Source organism: Hemicordylus capensis, chromosome 2 (assembly GCF_027244095.1).
Source record: "Hemicordylus capensis ecotype Gifberg chromosome 2, rHemCap1.1.pri, whole genome shotgun sequence".
In the NCBI taxonomy this organism is placed as follows: Eukaryota; Metazoa; Chordata; class Lepidosauria; order Squamata; family Cordylidae; genus Hemicordylus; species Hemicordylus capensis.
The window spans coordinates 258,713,839-258,737,460 of NC_069658.1; the positions used below are offsets into that span (position 1 = coordinate 258,713,839).

Sequence of the window (23,622 nt, forward strand, 5' to 3'; positions counted from 1 at the left end):
TGAAAGGCGGTATAAAAACTGAATGAACAAACAAACAAATATTCCTTGCTGTATTTTCTCTGGGCGCCAGACTCCAGGGCTCAGAAAGGAAGTTACACAGGAGCTCCAGGATTGGCTCAGGGACAATTATTATTCATTCTGGGCGTATCTAAGAATGCAAATTGGTGTTATCTTGGTCGTTGGTAAACCAGCGCCCTGCTTAAGGAAGGCATTTTGTGAGTGAGGAATGAAAAAGAGATGGAAACAGAGGAAGCGCCCCCTGCAGGAAAGTTGTGGAAGTGTCCAGTCAGAAAAACAGAGAAAGCAAAGAAAGTGGGCAGGGAGAATGAACAGAATGGAATGTATATTTTGAGGGCTGCTTGGAGGTGTTTTGGGGTGGGAGGGTGCTGCCCCACTTGCCCAAAGAGAGCAGTCGCCTCCACTGGGGCGGGGGTTATCTCCCCTGAAGATTTCAGCTGTCCTGGTAGTGACCTCTTTCCTCACTCCTGTCTTCTCTACCACATGGCCTTGGACAAGAAGAGAAAACTAGCCTGGGAAGCAGACTGGAATGTTTAGCCTAATCCAAAAAGACTGTAGGGCAGTTCACACAATCAGAATTAGGGTAGGAGAATTCTTCTACCCTAATTTGGGAGCTGGGTACGCTCCTGTTTTGCAGTTGTGTGTTAGAGCACATTTAGGCATAACACAGGACTGAGGGTCCAATGGACTCTCAGTTCTGCTCCCGCACCTATGCTTACTTGTCCAAATTTGAATATTAGTACATTCCTCTGAGGAGGAAGTGGCTGCCAGGCTTCCTCCTTTGTTTGATGGATAGCCACGGCAGCCAATCAGGATGGAGAGAGGGAGGAGCTTCCTTCCTTCAACTCTGGTCCCAGGGAAGGCAGCCTCCATTACTTAATATGGACGTAATGGAGGCAGCCATAAACTGGAGGCCAGGGCAGCGAACAATGTAGCCAGGCCATGCAGAGGACCATTGCGCAGGTGCGGCGGTCTCCAAAACGGCCACTGCGCTCAGGAGAAAGGCCCGAACCGGGCTGAAGAACAGCTGAACGGGCCAGTTATGGATGGAAGGGAGGCCAGCAGGGGGAGAAGGAACCTCTGAGGCTCCCCCCTCCAGCTGCCTTGGAGAACACTCCCCCCGAGGGGGTAAGTTTTTTAAAAAATTAAAATTAAAACAGAAAACAAAAAAACAAAAACCCCTCACGACCCCCCTGAACGGGCCGGGGGCGGGTTTGATCCAGGGTTGGACCGAACCGGAGATGGTTCGGTTTGACCCCGAACCGTCAGACCGAAGCGGTTTGACATCAAACATGTTCAACATCAAACCTGTTTGCACACCCCTACTTCACAGATCCCTACAGAAGGTGCCTCCAACCTTGGTTTACTCTGACACAGGACTGCAAAATGGGAATGCACCCAGCTCTCAGATTAGGGTAGAAGGTTTCTCCTATCCTCATTCTGATCACGTGGACTGCCTTAGTATTTTCTTAGAGTAATCTGGCCTATTTTCTGAATAAGTTTGAAAATGCCAAGCAAGCTTCAGTAATAAGGTAAATAGACTAAAAACAGTAATTACCTTACCTCTGGAAGTTTTTAATGTCTAGCAAAATCCTCACTCCCCTAATAATGTTCTTTGCTACCCCTTTGTTCCCTCAAACTAGTTGTTCTGAAGTCGCCTCTGACTACTGGTGATGTAATCATTGGGTTTGAAAGAAAAGAGGTTTCTTCTCCTCATGTGCTGCTGTGTTGAGGACACGGGCACCCCTCCTCTTTACTCCCTTTGCCCCTATTTTTTTCCTTCATCTGTGCCAGGTTTTCCTTCTAGTGCTTGACTCTGGAAGACATGAATTAGTAATAAACACACAAAAAAGCGTCTTGTGGCATTTATTATGATTTATTATGGCATAAGCTTTGGTAGACTAGAGCCCACTTCATCAGATCCATGAAAGTTTATGCCACAATAAATCTGTTAGTCCTTAAAGTGCTATGGGACGTGTGTGTGTGTGTCTGTCTGTCTGCTGTAACAGACAAACGCATTTACCTCTCTGATCATAATAAAAGTATATGGAGAGAAAGGTAGGGAGGGGGAGGAGATCAGAACAGCACAATGAGAATGGGACTGCTCTTTTCATTAGAACAATCCGGACTCCATCTCTCCAGCCAAGCTGGCTCCTAGAAATACTGACTGGCTCACAAAATTTGCAAAAAGCTGTTTCCCCCCTCCAGATCTATAAAACTAAATAATCAATGTCCACTCCATGTGCACCTCTCAGATTGGCCATAGGCTCATTCATAATCAAAGGAAAGCCTTTGAAGCTGCGTGCATGGGACATTCTTTGTTCCTATTTTGGCCCAATTTAGCTTTCACTCTTACTAATTCAGTAATTTCCAGTCGAGAGAGCAATTGTGGAAGCAGGATCTAAGTCATTCCTTAAGTCAGGAAATCCTGAGTTTGATAATGGCATGATTCATCCCCTGTCCTTGGAAGTTCATTCCATGCAAAATAAATTGATGGACTTTGTTTGCCACTTCTTTCTGGGAACAGGTTGCATTCCAGTATATGGCAGGAGAAAGAAATATCCTTCTACCTGACTGGGAGAAAAATTAAAATCTCCTCTTTTGTGGGGAAAATGGGGGAAATACCCATTTTGCCTTAGCAGGAAGAATTTTTACTCTCACTAAAAGAAATAAGAAAATGCCCCCTGCAACAAGACCTTCATTGTTGTTTTACATGGCTGAAGCATCTGCTAGGCATGATCATTGTAGAGTTCTAAGAATTTAAGAAGAGCCATTATGGGTCATCAGACTGAAGATGAATTTAATCCTTTAAAGGGAGGGCCCATGGCTCAGTGGTAGAGCATGTCCATGCAGATGGTCCCAGGTTCAATTCCTGGCATCTCGAGCTATAGCTGTGAAAGATCCCTATCTGGGACTCGGGAATAGTTGCTGCTAGTCAATGTAGGCAATAGCTTCTTACAAATTCAAGCCAAGGTGTGATCCAGAATCCTGCTTTCCACAGTGGCCAATCAGAGGCAGGGGTTCCCAACTTTGGATCTCCAGATGTTCGTGAACGGTCACTCCTATCACTCCCAGCCACAGGACCATTCCAACGTACTCCACCTGCATGAGAACTTTGGATGATCAGTTGATCAGATGAAGACAGGGCTTTGCCCCCAATCCTGATTGGAGTGTACCAGTCCACATATTCGCTGGATTTAATCCGACCTCCCTGCAGGCTATCAGGGACCAGGACAGACAGGACTTTGATTCTTCTCAAATGAAGGCTACAAATTCTGGCTTAGCCTGAATTAAGTCGGGGTTAAAAAATCCTCTATTTCCAGCAGCTTTTGAAAAAAACTCCAGGGCTTCTGTTTTCTCCAATGGCTATGCAAAGGAGTTGCTGATAGCTATGCGGATGGATTATGCATGAGAATTTTGGATGACCAGTTGATCAGATGAGACTAAGTTTTGGTTAAGCACCTTAATCATGAAGATGGTGTGGTTAAATAAAATATCCAGTGTAGATATGTGCCTGGGCTGTGATAACGCCATGAAGGCTTTCTGAGTGAATGACTCTAAAGGCCTAACTACTAGACATGACTGTGGCAGACTCCTTTGTTCCATCTTGGGTCTACTTCAATTATATACAAAGTGGGAGAAGTGGATGAGGAGGTCCAGATTTAAAGCAAAAGGGTGGACTGTGATGGGATGCTATGAAGGGCAAGGTGAAAGGGAGGGGCTGCTGACACCCAAAACAGGAAAAAAAGAGAGAAGACAAACTCTAAGGTGTTCATCAAAGGCAGATGATATAGAATGCATTACAAGTTTGTATCTTCCTGTATTTATTGATTGATTGATTTGATTTGATTTACAAGGCAGCTTCCTATGTTTTGTGTTTTGGCATGGTTATTATCATTATTAAGAATATGTATATACCGCTATTCAAGAAAAGAAAAAGTCCACAAAGAGCTTTACAAAGTAAATGGAATGAGAAAAAGAATAAAATGCTTCCTGGCCTCTCCCAAAGGACTTCACAATCTAAAAGAAACAAACGAAGGGGAGACAACAGCAGCAGCAACTGGTTGTTGCTGAACCAGCAACTGGTTGTGGACTGAAAAAGGAGGACACTTGTCTTGATAAAGTATAAAGAGCCACTACTTAAAAAGGGGCCTTTTTCAGGGACACAAAGAAATACTGAGGCAATTATGGCATAAACTCCCACTAGCTGCTTGGGTCATGGTCAATCTCCAAAAATCCCTTTTGCAGGTTGCCTTCGGTCGAGACAAAGAGCCGAGAAGAGGAGATCTTTGCCCGACCTTCAGAGTCCAACTTTCCCTGAGGGTACAAAACACAGTAGCCGCTCTCTCTCTCTCTCTCTCTCTCTGCAGGAACAAGTCAGCGCCGCCACCAACTCAGGAGAGGGGGGCCTCTCCTGGGAGAGAGAGCGAAAGAAAAAGAAAGGCGGGGCGGGGGGGACCCTTCGCCTGCCAACAGCTGAGCAAAAAGGCGTGAGTTAATTTCAGAAGGTTGGTGGGGAGAGAGGAGGGGAGGGGAGAAGAGGCGAGCGGGGGCGGGAGGAGAAGAGCGATGAATCCAGCCAGGAAAGAAAGGAGCAAGGAAGGAGGCGAGGTGGGAGGAGGCATGGCATTGCATGGCCTTCACCAGCCAGCCACTGGCAACCGAGTCCCCGCCCCACTAGCGACGGGCGAAAGGGAGTTATGCAAATTCTGGATGAGATCAGCTAGAAGCAACTGGCCGTGCAACTTCAGAGCAGGTCTCTCCTTCTCGTCAGTTGTAAGCCAGAGGGGAGCGGGACTCGTTTCTGGTTCATTATCGTTGCACAGTTGATTCCCACGTCGTCTCTGCACCCACACTTACACACACCGGCTTTTCTCCAACTGGATTTTACCCAGCGAGCTGCATCGAAGATCAGAGTGGATTGCTGTCTCTGGGCTTTGTGGAGGTTTTCTCTTTTTGTCTCTTTCTCCCTCCTGTAATCTGGTGGATTTAACGCTGTTGAGTTTGGAGAGGAGAATCCAGAAAAGGTAACCGCGTAGTTTTTGTAACCTTGAACCAGGGTGAAAAGTTTCAAGTGTGTTGATAGAACTCGGGCGAGGCGGGAGCCTCCAGAAAAGAAAACAAACGGAGCGTCTAAGTTCCTGATCGCACCTTGGCTTAAGGCCAGAGTCACCTGCTGCCTGTCCTTGAATCTATAGGCGGATTTTTGGACTCACTGGGTGCCCTCTGGAATGGAATCCGTTGACTTAAGTCAGGGTCTTGCCTGGGTCAAGGATCGTCTGCGTTTAGCCCCAGAAAAACCACATCTTCTGAGATGTGAAGTCCTAATTTTATTTATGTATTTATTTAACACATGTACACACCTCCCACTACCAAAGTCTCTAGGCTTTGAAGAAGCCTAGATGAAGAAGACAGTGCCTCTGAGCATGGGCAGAGTTCCTTTCTCTCACCCTGAAGGGTTGTGGCAAACATTACAAAGGGTTGCTACTTTCCTGTGGTAATTGGTATGCAGACTAGATGACTGTAGATTGTCTCAGGTACATTTGTATATCTACTCACTGCAGATCGCACGTATATGTAATGTTTTATGCCTTTGGCGTGGTTCTCCGGTCTGGTTTTGCTCCTTACTATAGTGTCTTCTTCTTCCTCTTCTTCTTCTTCTTTTCGTATTATGCCACTTTGGTGTCTTTGGGGAAAGAGTTATTCCGTTTGTTGCAGATAAAAATGTAAGCAAGATTATTTTGTAGATGTGTGCCAGTTCCTTTATGGAAGTGCTCACAATGTAGAAATGTTGTCAAGTCTGAAGCACCCCAAGATAACTAAAGCAGGCCCATTTCTGAGATTAGGGAGAGAAAATTCCAGGTAGACGTCAGCCCCAGAGCCAATTGTCGTCGCACTAGGATAAATCCTGATCTTAGTTTCCCGCAGCGTGGCTCTTGTAAAACTGAGATCAGGTTCCACCCTGGGTTGCTTTTACTTAAACTGAGCCTCTGGCTGCGTTTTACAGACTGGAGAATGAAACCCCAGCATGTGCGAAGTTCCCCTTCATATCCCATTTTTCAGTGGTGACGCCAGCTGTTTCAAAAGGCAGGTGGATCGTGCTGAGCTTTTGTGTTTCCTCCATATGTGCAGAGAAGGCGATATAATGTTCCTTCTTATTTGCTGCAGAAAAAACACACTGTACTCTAGAGGCTGGACATCCAATAAACGCTTCGTTAATAACCGCAACAAAAAAATCACTGGCATTTTAAGCCAGCAACTACCAGTGAACATGCACTTAAGTTTAAAAATTAATACTTTTAATATAATACATGCGGACAGTAATACTAGACCACTGAATAGGATTGTCGTAGGATTTATTATGGAAATAATGTATGTAAGGTACTTTGACCACTTAGGAAAAGCACTACCTACGTGTTATGTGTTGTTATCATCATCATTAGAATTTGCTGGCATCTCCAAGACAGGGCTGAGAGAGATTCCTGCCTGCAACTTTGGAGAAGCTGCTGCCAGTCTGTGTAGAAATACTGAGCTAGAGGGACCAATGGTCTGACTCAGTATATGGCAGCTTCCTATGTTCCTATTTATCATATACCTGTATAATGATGTATATACAAGGTCACAGTGCAGATTGGTTATCCCTTAATGCTTTTTAACTGCACAGTCATGCTTTAAGAGTAGCAAGAGTAAGTTCTAGTCTTCTTTCAGGATTGCAAGCACGGAACCAAAATACAGTAGTTCTTCTGGTTTAATTTGTTCAGGATAAAATGATGTGAAGTGTATGTGGGATGCTTTAAGAGGAACCCTACTGACAAAAGGTCCATCAAGTCCACTATCCTGCTTCTCACAGTGGACCAGGTCACTCTGGGTACCCCATGAGTGGGGCATGAGGCAGTAGTTCCTTCTATGGCCCCTGTCCTCAGGAACTTATACTCAGAGGTATACTGCCCCTGAGGATGGAAGTTCCATGCAGGCATCATGACTAAGAGCCATTGATAGACTTCTCCTCCATGATTTGTCTAATCCTCTTTCCTTTTAGTGGGGCGTCTGCTCTGCAGTGCGGGTTTATCCCTACAACTACCCCGTGAATCATCCCTACTAGTAAGATACCCATCATTCCGACATTTGTGTCCCTACTAACTGGGCCAAGAGGGACCTTTTAAAATGGGGACTCTTATTTTGGGCAAGGGGAGAACAACTGGTCCTGTCCAACCCCAGCCCAGAGTTTCCGGTGGCTGTTGCTGGTATCTACCTTGTGTTTCTTTTCAGATTGTAAACGCTTTGGGGACAGGGAACCAACCATCTTATTTCTTTTTCTGTGTAAGCCACTTGAAAATTGGTATATTAATAAAATGATGATGTTGATGGGCTGTGTATGTATGTGTATGTAAAGTAAAGGTTAAGTGTGCTGTTGAGTCGATTTTGACTCCTGGTGCCCACAGAGCGCTGTGTTTTTCTTTTGGCAGAATACAGGAGGGGTTTACCATGGCCTTCTCCCGCACAGTATGAGATGATGCCTTTCAGGATCTTCCTATATCTCTGCTGCCCGACATAGTACCAGCGGAATTCGAACCAGCAACCTTCTGCTTGTTAGTCAAGCATTTCCCCACTGCACCACTTAAGGTGACGTGTGTATGTAGAGAAGACATATAGAGGCTATTCCCACAAACAGCTGAAATCGGGCTAGGGGAGCCTAGCCCGATTTCGGATGATTGTGGGAGCCACCAGGCTCGCAGCCGAGCCCGGTTGCCTCCCGGCGGTTAACCCGCCTAAGTACCCCCCCCTTAAACCGGGTTTGAGGAGCAAGCGCTCTGCAAACCTGGTTTTTCTGATCGTGAGTAGCCATGGCGTGGTTCTGCGCCGTGGCTACTCACAAATAGACCCCCAGAGAGGAGGCGAAAAGCCGGCTCCGAGGGACTCTCCAGTATGCCCTATGCACTTGTGCAGGGCATACTGGAGCTTCCAGGGGCTGTGCGGCCCCCGAACTCCCCAGCCGCCGGCAATCCCGTCATGGAGCCCCGTCACAGAATCCCGTCACGGACTCCCGTCATGGAGCCAGCAATCGTGTGGGCAGCCGATCCGATCCAGATCGTCTGTGGGGAGAGCGGGCTTAGCTCGCTCTCCCCACTCAGCTTCCCAAACTGGGTCTCACTGATCGTGAGACCCGGCTCATATTGTAATGGCCTGTAGCCAGGGAAAGTGCACCTCTGTTTTCACATTGCATCTGCTGCCCAGTTAGTGGGGTCCAGGCCATCCAGTGTCAGGGTTGGAGGGCAGATGTTGCCCTCAGTATGATACTATCTCCAGTTAAACTCTTCACGTTATTTGAGCAAATGGGAGAAAGGGGTACATAGTCAAGGACACCAATGGGATGGGGACCAAACATGATTCCTCTGCCTCTGATGAGTCCAGTTACCCCAACCAGTTGCAGGGGATTAACAGTAGGAAAGAGGGCTTGCCCTCACCTCTTGCTTGCGGGCTTCTTAGAGGCATCTACTGGGCCACTGTGGAAAACAGGATGCTGGACTAAATGGTCCTTGAGCCTGACCCAACAGGGCTGTTCTTATGTTCTTAAGCATTGAGAATCTAACCTCCTTCCGCATGAATAACCCTTCCTTATCCTGGGTTTTGTTTCTTGAACACACCAGAGTGTACGAGTGGAAGTGTGATGGCACCTTTTATATATTGGCTTTTACAGATGAGGATTTGATTTGTTCAAGGTCACACACTGGCCTGGTTCAGATGTAACAGATGGAAACGAGTACTACCGCCATTGTACTCACTTCTAGGTCCCTTTCATGTGCAAGAGGAGGAGGAGAGAGAAAAGTTACTTTCAATGTGAAGTAAATCACATTATCACAGTTCCTCGTCACATATTAATTCAAGGAACTGTGGTTTTCTTCAAACCACCGTTAGGGAACAAACTTGTATCTGAAACCATGGTTTAATCCTGGTTTGCTTCCCCTGTTTGAAATAAACCACAGTTCCCTTGAGTTTATGCATAACGTGGAACTGTGGTTTATTTCAAAGCAAAAGTAACAACTCCCCTCTTGTGTGCAAAAGAGGAAGAGGAGCACAAGAGCCCATGGCTAGCAGTAGCACATTCATGCAACAGGAAACCATGGTTTACTCTTATGTCTGAACTGCCCCTATATGATGGCAAATCCCCTATATGATGGCAAATCGGTGTACCTTTGTTACGGATTTGCAACTAATGCTAAACCCATTTATTACGATGTTATGTATATATGTAAAATGTTTTATAGGCAGACCTTAAAAATATAATGAGCCTATTCTCATGACCAGCCACCTAATGGCTCAACAGGGAAATGACTTGATTAAGCAGAAGGTTGCCGGTTCGAATCCCCACTGGTATGTTTCTCAGACTATGGGAAACACCTATATCCGGCAGCAGCTATACAGGAAGATGCTGAAAGGCATCATCTCATACTGCGCGGGAGATAGCAATGGTAAACCCCTCCTATATTATACCAGAGACAACCACAGGGCTCTGTAGTCACCAGGAGTCGACACCGACTCGACCGCACACTTTACCTTGTATTCTCACGACCATATAGGTGTGAGCTGGAGGAAAGATACTCTGCTACCTCGTGCCTCCCAAACAACTAGAGCCTCCTTTGAATCTGCAGCTCGTGTACTCATACAAAAGGGACAGTGGCAATCTCCATTGTTAATATTAGGAGTTGTGGCCTCCAGCTATCACACAATGAGGCGATTCTCACGATCGGCAAAAAGCAGGCTAAGGGAGCCTAGCCTGCTTTTTGCCGATTGTGTGCGGCAACGGGAGCCGCGCGGCAAACCTCGGTAATTTTCCCTCCCCTTAGCTGAGGTAAACTCAGCGAGCGCTCCATTAACCTTGGAGTTTTGCTTGTGTGTTGCTGTGACGTGCAATGACACACAAGTAGACCCCCGACCGGGAGGCTGCAAGCATCCTCCCGGGCTCGGGGGTCTCTGCAGGACCTTCCAGGGGCTACATGGCCCCCGCTCTCTGCAGCCCCCGGCGGCTCCGTGATGGAGCCAGCGGTCGTGTGGCCGGCCGATCTAGACACCCAGGGTTTCATGGGTGATTGTCTGCGGGGAGAGCGGGCTAAGCTCTCACTGATCGCGAGACTCGCCTCATCGTATTGTGTGAGCAGTGGAGAGGCAGCCCTCAGTTCTGCAGCAGCTCTGCTCTGCCTGACCCTGCCAGCCACAGGACTCTATGGTAAACATGGCTGCCATCTGGCGGGGAACAGTTTAAAATGGTGTAGCAGCACATATAACCAAAACAAACAGTAGGATGGTCTCAGCTTTTGTTCTACCTCACTTTTAACCTGGGTAGTGGATCTGGGGTAACCAGGTTTGGAGCTGCTGGGTTGGGAGGACTCCCAGTGCCCCAGACTACCACAGGGTTAATCCTCTCCTACCCAGGAATCCCTGGTTGTGAGAATAGGCTCAATGTGTGAAACAGCTCTTAAGTCCCTGACAAAAATAAGATTACAATCAAGATGCTATTATTATAAGCAAAAAGACAGGTCCTTGCCCCTAAGGATCATACAATCTCAGTGTTGCCGGTGGGTGAGATAACAAGACAAAAGGAGGGGGGGAAGCAGAAAAGGAAAGGCAGATAGGGTAGGCTAAGAAGCTTTCCAAATTTCCTGACCAGCACACGTTTCCCCCCACTATGTCATTATAAAATACAGCAGCTCATATAAGCTGACATACATTAATGAGGAAACATATTATTGATCATCCATTTAGGAGCTGCTAAAATAATCACTCCTTACAGGATGTACTAGCTGAATCAGCTCCTCTTAAATGGAAGTCTGCAGGGAGCTGAAGCTGTCTTGGGCCGTGTAAATGAACAAGACAAAAATGACATTAACAGTTCTGACAACCTAAAGGCCTACTGTCCACTGAGATTCTTTAATCAACCCACATAAAAGCACACACCACCCCAGTGTGGTTATTCTGTAGATGTTGTGTATGTGTGTTTTTTTAAAAAAATTGTAAGCAGCTTTGGTGCCTTTTAACAGAAAAGCACAGTATAAACAACAACAACAACAACAACTGACAATAAGATTCAGCCATCCCAGGTCCTTGGGAAGGACTCGATGTCTGGATAAAACAAACCAGTCAATAACACCTGTCTGACTGTGTAAACAAGAAATAACAATAACAATAACAATAATAATAATAATAAATAATATTTTAAAAAGAAAAGAAAAAAGAATCCAGGGCTGTGTGTATTCTACTGTAGAATTTGTTGCTGAATTCACCGTCCTGAGAATCTCAGATTTTACCTTTTTTTTTTTGGTAAAGCAAGTTTCTAGCCATTTTGCTGGCAAAGACACACTTGATTTAGGGCTCAGTGTGGGGGCAGAGTAGTGGATTGAGTGGGGCATGGGAGAGAACACTAGTATATTATTACAAATATTTATATATTGCTTTTCAACAAAGAACTTCTCAAAGTGATTTACATTTTTTTTTAAAAAGAAATGAGATGGTTTCTTGTTTCAAAAGGGCTCACAATCTAATAAGAAACAGAAGGTAGACACCAGCCGTACTCACTGGAGGGATGATCTCCAGGGGATGAAGAGGAACATTGCAAAGACTACTCTCTTTGCCCCTCTCTATGACCAGCGCAGGAAGGAAGGAAGGAAGGAAGGAAGGAAGGAAGGAAGGAAGGAAGGAAGGAAGGAAGGAAGGAAGAGAGATGCAATCTAAGCAGAAATCTCTGTATATAAAATATCTAGGCAGGCTTAAAAGAGAAAGCTGAAAATTCAGGCATCTTGCCCTGAAGGGCTAGACTTCATTCCACCTGACAATGGTTATAGTGGCAACTAGCATATTAAATGGTTTTGTTTAATATATTGGATGCATCTGTGAAGGATAGGAAAACATGCAGCCTCCATATTCAAAGACGGTCTACCTCTGGTTCCCAGATGCTGGGGATTATTAAAAAAGGATATCCTCATTGTGGCCTGCCTGTGACCTTCCCATCTGGCTGGGCACTGTCAGTAGATAAACTATTGAGATGGATGGGCTGTTGGTTTGACCCACTGTGATGGTTCTCATGTTTGGGGGAGAAATGAGTCTCAGGGGGAGAGAGGGATTTGGGCTGAGGTCAGCAACTAGTCCTGTTGGTTATAATAGTGTGCGGCCTAGGACACAACCATCGTTACTTTACGTAGTCACAGAAAACCTTAGTTCATAAAACAAGGTGATCTTCTTTACTTTAGGACATAACATAAGAAGAGTCCAGCTGGATCAGACCAAGGCCTGTTCACTCAGCATCCTGTTTCCTTCAGTGGCCAGCCAGATATCTCTGGGAAGCCCACAAGTTGGAGATGAAGGCAGTACCCTTCTGCCACTGTTGATCTCCTGCAGTTGGTATTTGGATGCATACTTGGAGGTGGCTGCTGAGATTAGGAGCCATATATAGACCTGTTCTCCATGAATTTGTCTTAAGTCCCGTTTAAAGTCTTCCAAGCTGGTGGCCATCACTACATCCTGTGGCAGATAATTCCATCGATTTATTGAAAAAGTTCTTCCTTTTGTTGGTCCTAAATCTCATGCCAATCAGTTTCACGAGATGACCCCTAGTAAGATATTCCCCTCAGGGGATGGAGCCACTCTGGGAAGAGACTCTAGGTTCCAAGTTCCCTCCCTGGCAGCATCTCCAAGATAGGGCTGAGAGAAATCCCTGCCTGCAACCTTGGAGAAGCCGCTGCCAGTCTGTGAAGACAATATTGAACTTGATAGACCAATGGTCGGACTCAGTATATGGCAGCTTCCTATGTTCCTATGTTTCTAGTATTGTGTATTGAACTAGATCCTTAGTTCTAGTCTTGTAGTTCTAGTATTGACCCCTAGTTCTAGAAAACGGTCTCTTTCTCCACACCATACATAATTTTGTAAGCCTCAGTCATGTTCCTCCTTAATCACCTTTTTCCTAAACCAAAAAGCGCCCCCAGACAGTTGCTATTCCTCACGAGGAAGGTGCTCCAGTCCATTGATTGCTTTGATTGCCCTTGCCTGCATCTTTTCCTTCGGCCTCTTGAAGCAGCTGTCCATGTGATTTTTCTGCCTGACATGAAACTTTTCCACAGCAGCATCAGCTACTAAAAAAAGAACAGGTAATGCTGGCCTTGTCCTCTCCATACCAGGCAGGAGGTTCCTGTGGCAGAGGAAAGCAGAAACGTGGAGACTCGAGAGCTTCTGTTGTCTGACTCGATATAAGGTGGCTGGATGTTCATATTGATGGACGTGTTCAATTTATCAAAGCCCTGTTAACACATTATGTTCAAATTAGCACTATCTGTGTACAGTGTATGCAGATGGAGAGGAGAGCTGGTGTTGTGGTAGCAAGCATGCCTTGTCTCCTTAGCTAATCAGGATTTGCCCTGGTTGCATATGAATGGGAGACTAGAAGTGTGAGCATTGTAAGATATTCCCCTTAGGGGATGGAGCCGCTCTGTGAAGAGCATCTACTGTAGGTTCCAAGTTCTCTCCCTGGCTTCTCCAAGATAGGGCTGACAGAGATTCCTGCCTGCAACCTTGGAGAAGCTGCTGCCAGTCTGTCAGTACTGAGCTAGATAGACCAATGGTCTGACTCCATATATGGCAGCTTCCTATGTTCCTATGTATATAGTTACAGTTATTGACATGTTGTGTTGAACACATGTGCAGCAGTACACTTCCTATCTGTAGCATGCATTTGAGAGGTTCTGTACCCAGGTTCACTTTTAAAATCAATTCATGTACAGTTATTCACATAAAAACATGTGCATGTATACAGAAGCCAAATGGACATACAGCATAATGTCTGAATAGAGTTATAGTCACAATGGGAATACACCATGGATTGCCATCTTCCCTCTGCCCCATGCAGGGACCCAGTGGCCTGAACAGTTACATAACAGACAGAAATTCAACAAGTGCAGTTTCCTGCATCACTGCATTTCCAGTGAATTTTTAGGAAAAAATTACAGTTGTTGAATGTTAGCCTGGTACCAGCAAACATTACCCATTTGTCTGTTCATATAAGTGGCCATTCTCAGTTTTATTCTGAAGGTAAAATATTGGAACGATTGAAAAAAAAGCCTTCTGCATAACAAAAGTACTGCAGAAAATGTTGATGGTGATTATTTATTATTTACTTTGGCTTTTTAGCCTGTCGTATCTCAGCTGTCTCCAGCTACAGTCAAGGATACAGATTAAAACATAACAAATGTTAAAAGTCAATTGGGCGGTTTTTGGTGCGTGCCCTTGCCGCTCTTGCTCCTTAGACCCAGTACTTTGGGTCTTTGAAAAAAAGTGTCCTTGAACATTTATGAAAGAGGCGAAGGCTTTGTGCATTTAAAGGGGGAAATTCAGAGTGTAACATGCATTTATCTGAATTTGGTACACATGTGGTGTTTTAAGAGAGCACTCTTTATCTGTCTGAGGAAAGACAGCAGGATAAAAGGAAAGAAACCCTCTTTTCAGTGTGTTGGGCTCCCAAGGTCAAAACCAACATATGTTAACACTCCTCTGCCATCAGCTTCTTTGATTCTTTTTCATACTTCTCACTACTGCATTTCCTCTCATTCTCTTTCAGATTTCCCCCACCATTCTTATTTTTGCTTTTCTTTCCCCTTTCTTCCCCAGGCATTTAATTGAAACCACAACCTAATAGGGCTCAACCCTGGAGTTTATTTCTCAGCTAATCCCCAGCACTGAAACATGTGAATAAATCATAAACAAACAGAGTGCCTCTGAGTATAGTGGTTAGAGTGCTGGACTAGGACCGGGGAGACCCGAGTTCAAATCCCCATTCAGCCATGATACTAGCTGGGTGACTCTGGGCCAGTCACTTCTTTCTCAGCCTAACCTACTTCACAGGGTTGTTGTGAGGAGAAACTCAAGTATGTAGTACACCGCTCTGGGCTCCTTGGAGGAAGAGCAGGATATAAATGTAAATAAATAAATAAAATATATGAAGAATATATATTTACCTCATCCCTGACTAGCGGGAGTACATCCCGCACTCAGGCCAGATCTACCCTTGAAACAAAATGAGATGGCAGGAACCTGAACTGATGAAATATACTCTTATCACGTTATTATACAGATGGAGGAAACCATTTCTCAATGTTTCTTTGGTTAAAAGGGAAAAAACCCCTCTCCCTGTAAAAAGAGGAGTAATGTGTTCTAGTCCAGTATTTCCTTATGCTAATTTGTGTGGGGGGGACTTTTTCTTAAGGTAGAATAAACATTCAAAAGAGTTATCCATCATAGTTTGAAGTGGAGCAGTTCATTCTACCACTTGAGGGCCCTATCACCTAATTCTGCTGCCTGCATAGTTTGATCATGCCCGCCTTGTGATCAAACTACATGTTAAATGGGTGAAGTGATTGTGGATTTTATTATTATTATTATTATTATTATTATTTGCTGCTTAAATAGCATCTATGGGGGGAATGAGGATTGGGACCATGGGACCCTTTCTCCTTTTGTTAGGGCCCCAATGAAAATAATGCTTCTCCCAGTTTCTAGTCGCCCTGGGAGAGAAGCTGCTGTTGGTGTAGATGGCAGCTTCCCACTTTGAGTTGGGCATACTTTTTGCTGGGACTACAGTGTGAAGGGAAAGGGTTAAAACACCACTTTCCATTTGCTGCAATCTGAATCCTGATTGCCACCCCCTGGGTGCTGTTGAAACAGATTAAGATAATGTATTTTGATAAAAATGCCAGGTCAAACCACACACTTAACACAACTGAGCTACAGAGCCAGGGGTCAAGCTACCAGGTCAGAGAGTGCACACTTTATTATTACTCTATGATTGTTTTAAGATTGTTTATTGAGCTGCTTTGAGCCCCCTGAGAAGAAAGGTGGGATATAGATGTTTAAAATAAAAAGTCTTACAGCTCAAGCCCGTCCATGTTTACTGGGCAGTCCCGTAGAATTCAGTGCCTTAGGATTCAGCAAGCATGCATAAGAGATCCCCAGCACCTTTCTTCTTAATAACTAGCAGTTATACATCTCCTCTCGCTTTCCTCTGAAACTATTCTTATGAGATAGAGGGCTGTCCGCTCAGTGGCATCGTTTAAAGGTAAAGGTAAAGTCTGCCGTCAAGTCGATTTCGACTCCTGGCGCCCACAGAGCCCTGTGGTTTTCTTTTGGTAGAATACAGGAGGGGATTACCATTAAACTCCTCCCATGCAGTATGAGATGATGCCTTTCAGCACCTTCCTATATCGTTTTCTCCCCTGCATTAACTGGCCCTATCCACCCCCAGCACAGTACTTCCAGTGACTGTTGCTGGTGTCTATCTTATGTTTCGTTTTAGAATGTGAGCCCTTTGGGGACAGGGATCCATCTTATTTATTTATTATTACTCTGTGTAATACCCTGAGCCATTTTTGGAAGGGCGGTATAGAAATTGAAATAATAATAATAATAATAATAATGACAACATCTGCAAAGGACAGTCTTTTTTTTAACTAATAAAGTCTCATCAAAGCAAACCTTTATCATGGACATAAGTGTAAGTGGTACTAGCCAAATCTGGAAATATTATTGGCTGCTTGGCAGAAAGAACGTACTCAGAGCTGTTACCTTTTTAAAAGTCTATTCTAAGAGGGCTTCTCTCTCGCTTAGTCACTGTCCTTGTTGCATAACTGACTTAGTTCTCTCCTGTGTATGGTCAATACCAGGATTCAGAGTCCTGTCAACCTTGGTGCTAATGACTGCTATCTGGTCTTCAGGATCCCCCATACATAAAGGGACCCGTGTTCCTTCTAAGGTGTGCGCACGTGTGCTTGCTCACAAGTTTTTAAATTTAATTCTCATTTAAGTTTTGATCCCGCTCAGGTTGAATCAGGAAGGCCCCACACTGAATGCACATGTGCATGCACACTGCCTTGATACTGCCGCCTGGAACAAAACTCATTCCACACCAAAAATGAGAGAGAAAACTGCAAGGGACTATGAACTCTTAATTCTGGAGGTCCACACATAGAAGGAGGACATTGTGCTAGTGCAAAGCTGTTGTGCTACCTATGTGTGCAAAGTCTTGAACTCTTGTGCAGTTGCACAAATCCATTTTTATTTATTATTTATTACATTTATACCCCGCTCTTCCTCTAGGGAGCCCAGTACATGGTTATAGTTATCCTCACAACAACCCTGTGAGGTACGTTAGGCTGAGAGATATATGACTGGCCAAGAGTCACCCAGTGAGTTTCATGGCTGAATGGGGATTCGAACTCAGGTCTCCCTGCTCCTAGTCCAACACTCTAACCACTACACCACACTGACACACTTGTACATTAGTACAAGTTCATGTTCTTCTTGCACTAGTGCAACTTTGCTTGAAATGCAAGCCCTTTGTTAGGATGTCAGTCCCTGGAAACAGAAATTCTGGTACAATTGATGTGTTTATAGCACAGTCCTTGTAACACATCAGTTGCACCAGTGTTGAATCCTGTGCCCTGCGAAGGTGTGCAGAGTGGCCAAAGGCTACCTATTATCACAATGGATACCGTTGACTGTGAGGCTGGTTAAAGCTACCAAGTATTCCACCTGTCCCTTTCCATATGAACATAGGAAACAGCTATTTACTGAGTTAGACCATTGGACCATCAGGCTCAGAATTGTCTACACTGGCTGGCAGTGACTCCCAGAGTTTCAGACAAGGATCTTTTCCAGTCCTACTTGGAGATGACAGAGATTGCACAAATCCCAGAACCTGGGACCTTCTGCATCCACATCATGTGCTCTACTCCTGAGACATGGAGGCGAGTCTCACGATCAGTGAGACTCAATCAGTGAGACTCGCCATGTGGACGATCAGTGAGACTCGCTGTAACGGGGTTTGCGGGGAGAGCGGGCTTAGTCTGCTCTCCCTGCAGATGATCGGAAGGGAAGCCCTGGGCAGCCGGATCGGCCGCCCACATGACTGCCGACTCCGTGACGGAGCCGGCAGGGGCTGTGGGGATCGGGGGCCGCGCTGCCCCTGGAAGTTCCAGGATGTCCCATGTGAGCGTGCGGGGCATCCTGGAGAGACCCCCAGGGTTGGTAGGCTTGTTTCAGCCTCCCAGCAGGGGTCTCCTCGTGTGTTGCCGCAGTGTGGAGCTGCAGCATGGCAATCCACGATCAAAAAGACGGGGTTCGCGGAGTGCTCGCTCCACTAAACTCGGCTAAGGGGAGAGGGAATCCTCGACTAAGGGGAGGGGAGGGCTAAGGGGCTAACCTCGGCTAAGGGGAGGGGGAATCCTCGGCTAAGGGGAGGGGAGGGTTTGCTGCCAGGAGCTGTATGGCTCCCGTGGCAGCAGATGATCAGCAAAAAGCGGGCTAGGCTCCCTTAGCCCGCTTTTTGCTGATTGTGAGAATCTCCTCATGGCCTCTTCCCAAGGATGCTGCTTCATCTTAATCCTTTCTTCTATGGGAGCCCTATGGAACGATACTCACGAAGGACTACTCCTTGAAAATATAAAAATCAAAATGGATTTTTCAGGGAAGATCTGTGGGATCATCAGTTATCATGCCTTGTACCTTTTCATCTTTCCTTAAGAAGTTCATAGATTTCTTCTTCTCTGTGTAATCCTCCAGTAACTGCTCTCTTAAAATGTTTGTTATATTTTAAATTTCCTTTCCTCCAAGGGGCTTGGGATGCTTTACATGGGATTTCTCCCACATATTATCTTAATGATTACTCTGTGAAGGTAAGTTATTATTTACCTTCCCTGATAGCTGAGCAAAGAGGCACCTTTTAAAAGTGGTGTTTGTCTTTATTTAGCAGGGGGGAGAACAACTGGCCCTATCCATCCCCAGCACAGCATCCCTGCAGTGGCTTTTGCTGGTGTCTTTCTTATGCTTCTTCTTAAGATTGTGAGCCCTTTAGGGACAGGGAGCCTATTTAACTACTTTGGGAACCTTTTATTGAATAGTGGTATGTAAATATTCTTCATATTTTTATTTGGAGGAGAATCGGTCCTATGGTAGCAAGCATGAGTTGTCACCTTCACTAAGCAGGGTCCACCCCAGTTGCATTTGAATAGGACACTGCGTTGAGGACTGTAAGAAATTCCCCTTAGGGAATGGGGCCGCTCTGGGAAGAGCACCTGCATGCTTGCAGGCAGAAGGTTCCAAGTTCTCTCCCTGGCATCTCCAAGATAGGGCTGAGAGAGACTCCTGCCTGCAACTCACACACCTGAGATATATGCAGAACTGTGCAAAGCTATGTTGCTTCTTGATGTCACACAAGTGCTAGTAGAAGATCTTCTCCGGGACATAGAATATATAGCACAGTATCGCATTGTGCAACTTGCTGGCATCTTCCACTAGTTAAGGATTTGTCTGGAGCAGACATCGGCATGTAATAAGGACTGCACAGTATCTTTGGGCTAGTGCAACAACATTGAGCTTGCACAACACTAGCCTGGAATGGAAGTTTTCACTTAGCCAAACTAGCCATTTATTTTATTTTATTTTATTTTATTTTATTTTATTTTATTTTATTTTATTTTATTTATTTATTTATTTATTTATATGTCAATGGCTTTGGGAACTTTTGTTGAAAAGCGGTATATAAATATTCATCGTATTTGTATTCATTAATTGATTAAGTGCCATTAAGTTGGTGTCGACTCTTAGCGACCACATAGATAGATTCTCTCCAGGATGATCTGTCTTCAGCTTGGCCTTTAAGGTCTCTCAGTGGTGCATTCATTGCTGTCGTGATCGAGTCCATCCACTTTGCTGCTGATCATCCTCTTCTTCTTGTTCCTGCAACTTTTCCCAGCATTATGGACTTCTCAAGGGAGCTGGATCTTCGCATAATGTGTCCAAAGTATGATAGTTTGAGTATGGTCTTTTGTGCCTCGAGTGAAGATTCTGGGTTGATTTGTTCTAGAATCCATTTGTTTGTTTTCCTGGCTGTCCATGGTATCCTCAAAAGTCTTCTTTAGCACCAAAGTTCAAAAGCGTCAATACTTTTTCTATCTTGCTTCTTAAAAGTCCAGCTTTCGCATCCATAGAGTGTCACGGGGGAAACCATTGTCTGAACAATTCTAATCTTTGTAGGTATAGACACGTCATGGAATCTAAATATCCTTTCCAAGGCCTTCATAGCTAGTGCGAACTCCATGGCTGGCACATCATACTTGTACAATCTCAACATTTATGTCAGCCCTTCTATGACAATGTAACCTAAAAGTTGCATCAACAACTTGAATTCTGTGACTAGTGTCATGCAAATTACACATATTTGCACATAGAGGTTTCCTTTGCTTAATTCCACTTTTGGAATTAAAAAATGGAATTAAAAAATGGCAAAGAGCTACATGGCAATGAAGCCTCAACCCTGACCCCTGAAAAATCATCCTTGAGCTGCCCTCTGACTTCTGAGACGTTAGCAGATAGTACCCAATACTTCTAAAAGCCTATCTTCTTCTTCTTATTATTATTATCTATATATATATATTTCTCCTGGGTGTGCCCAGGAAAAATGCATCCCGGCAGCCCAGCTGATTGGCTGGGCTGCGGGGGCGCCTGATTGGTCCTGGTGCACCCAGGAGAATTGCCTGGCTGGGCGGTGGCGGAGGCAAGGTGGCGGGCCAGGCTGCGGCGGCACTCTTGGCCCGGCCGGCCGCAGCAGCGGCGGCACTCTCGGCTCTGCCGCCCGGCCGCAGCAGCACTCTCGGGGTGTGTGGAGGGAGGAGGAGGCGGCGGCATGGCTGGCTCTGCCCCCAGTCCCCGAGACGGCGGGAAATGGCTGTGTCCAGCTAGAGGCGCAGATGCTCTGCGCCTGGGCCCACTAGTTATTATTATTATTATTATTACATTTATATCCTGCTCTTCCTCCAAGGAGCCCAGAGCGGTGTACCACATACTTGAGTTTATCTTTCACAACAACCCTGTGAAGTAGGTTAGGCTGAGAGAGAAGTGACTGGCCCAGAGTCACCCAGCAAGTATCATGGCTGAATGGGGATTTGAACTTGGGTCTCCCCGGTCCTAGTCCAGCACTCTAACCACTACACCACGCTGGCTCTAAAACCTAAGGACGAGAAATTTTTTTAAAAGTTGAGATGCTGCATTATTCAGTTTTGCCACTTGTATGATGCAATCGAGAAACTAAAGAAAAATACACAGCCCTGGAATAATATGATTTACCTTATGAGACTGTTGTAAAATTGAATGTGCGTGCGCTAAAGGTACCTTTTGCAATCAAAGGCTTATCTAAATGCTTAACTATAAAATGAAATGAAACAATAGAAACCATTGAAAGCAAATTGAAAAGGAACCAATAAAAAAATGTTGGATGGCTAGTTACAGCCTACATCAAGGCAATCTTGCTCTGTGAGCAGGCTGATGTAGATAACCCCTCAGGCCTCTTTCCAGCTCTATGACTCATACAGCCATATTGGCTGGAGCTGTTCATGATAGGGGGGTGTTTGGTTTTGTGGCATGTGGATCTTGTGCTGAAGCAAGAGAGCTGCTAATCAGCCAAATAGGTGCACTAGAGAATTCATGTAAAGGTAAAGTGTGCCGTCAAGTCGATTTTGACTCCTGGCGCCCACAGAGACCTGTGGTTTTCTTTAGAGATGATGCCTTTCAGCATTTTCCTCTATTGCTGCTGCCCGATATAGTACCAGCGGGGATTTGAACTGGCAACCTTCTGCTTCTTAGTCAAGCATTTCTCCACTGTGCCACTTAAAGTGACTAGAGGATTCATGTACAAACATTAAAATCCAATAAGGTCATTCACACAACTGAAATCCCTGGTGGCTAGTAGGGATGTGCACGAAATAGATTTTGCGTTTTGTTTCGACGAAACGCAAAATGATGGAAATGTTTTGTCAAAACAGCAGTTAAGCGGTGTTTTCAATGAAACAACACGAAATGTTTTGAGTGTTCCGGCCACAAGGAACAATGGGGAAACTCGAAACACCCCATTGTTCCCCACAAGGTAGTTCCTAGAGACACCAAAGTGGGTTGGGTGGTAGGGCATGATGGGTGCTACCTACCGACCATGCATCCAACCCACAAAAGAAATTAGCAAGCGGGTGATTTTTAACAGATTTTAAACATTTTCCCCAAGCCCCCATAGGAGCAAGTTTTTGCACACAAGTTTTGCATCCAAATTTGCAATGTATTTCAACCCTGCCTTGAGAGACCAGTAAAAGGGAATCTCCCAGCATAGGCAGGAGTATACCTACCTCCGCCCACATGATCCTCTTGCTCCCGTTGCTGTGCCACTGCACACATGATTGCTGCTGTGGCGAGAGGCGTGGTGTTCTGGAAGCTGAGGAAACACTGCCTGGCCTCCAGAAATCCCACAATGCAACATGTGAAGAGTGTGGTGCATCCCCCTCAAGCCAGGCACTCTAGGCACCCAGCTCTGTGTCTGCTCATGCTGCAGTAGGCCCAAGCATTCACATGACCAGGAAGCCCGAGTAGAAAGGTGCGCTTGCACCTATTACCTTCTACCTGGGTAATAGTCCAGGGGAAATTCCTGGGCTACCTGGTGAGGTAGCAGCGATCCTGGCACTTCACACAAGCAGCCCCACACAGGTAGGGCTGCCCAAACCTGGTTAGGGCTGCTCATGTGAACAGCCTTATTATTCAATGGACAGTTGCCTAAATATAACTGTGAGTGCTAAGATAATGCCTTTTTATATATCAGCAATGTCTGCTGGTTGTATATGTTAGTATATTATGTTTTAAAAACTGCAGTTTTACCATGTGAACGCAGATTTGTCAGTTTTACCTAATACTGCAGAACACAAATACATACGTTGATAAAAAGGCTGCTGTCCCTAAAACCCTGATGTTCTGTGGGACAACACTGGGGTTCAATAACTTTAAAGGCAAAGAAGAATCCCAACTGCACCTTGTGCTTACCTGTCATCAAGAGATGGGCTTATGAAGTGAAATGTCAAAGACAAAGCAGTGTGTGTGTTTGTGCGCAATGTGTATCTGGACCATGGTGTGACAGAGCATAACACTTCCTTCTTGTGCCATTGTTCCTATGAATTGTTCCTGTTTGCCCTTAAATCAACTATTTGCTGCAAAAATCTGTATTTAGTTAGTTAATACATTTGTACACCGCCCTATACAAAAAAAGTCCCTGGGCGATTCACAGGCTACTTCAGGGGCAAATAAGTTGCTCCAGGAGCATTTTCGGGTGGCAAAACAGCATAAGAGAAATGTGTCTACCTCCCTCTCCCCAGTGCCATGTTCCCAGTTCCCAGTTGGCTCCCTCGTGGCTGCTTTTAATGGGAGTAGGGGTGCGGTTTGGGCCTGTCTCTTAATGACCAGCTCACCATAATGTGCAGTTTGTATCGTCTCTTATGTTTTTATGATATCATTGAGGCTGTGTACTGCATTTAAGTCTGTAGTTTTTAATTATTTTCCTAACTAGACATTCCAAGCAAAGTTGGCCTCTGATGTGCAAAATGAGGTTGGCAAGGGAGAAATGGCAGGGAGGTGTGTGCGTCACCCTTTCCTTGCCTGCTGCCTTCCCCTGCACACCCTAGCTGCCTTTTCCCCAACCCAACTCCAGTACTGGAGAAAAGCACGTGGTGGTAGGGTTCATAGAGGAAAAACACAGGGCAT

General features: G+C 45.3%; 1 protein-coding gene across 5 annotated transcripts in view; it reads left to right on the plus strand.

The window, feature by feature from the left end:
- The first annotated feature begins 913 nt into the window (after positions 1–913).
- The window catches only part of DDR1 (discoidin domain receptor tyrosine kinase 1), an 81,379-nt gene continuing 58,670 nt past the window's right edge, over positions 914–23,622 (plus strand). For 2 of the 5 annotated variants that reach the window (XM_053297611.1, XM_053297615.1), the window contains exon 1: positions 4,665–5,045. The gene's annotated coding sequence lies outside the window, so the exon portion shown is untranslated. Of the gene's footprint in view, positions 1,147–4,444; positions 4,509–4,664; positions 5,046–23,622 lie in introns of those variants that run through there. The other 3 variants (XM_053297612.1, XM_053297614.1, XM_053297616.1) reach the window with 3 other exon arrangements.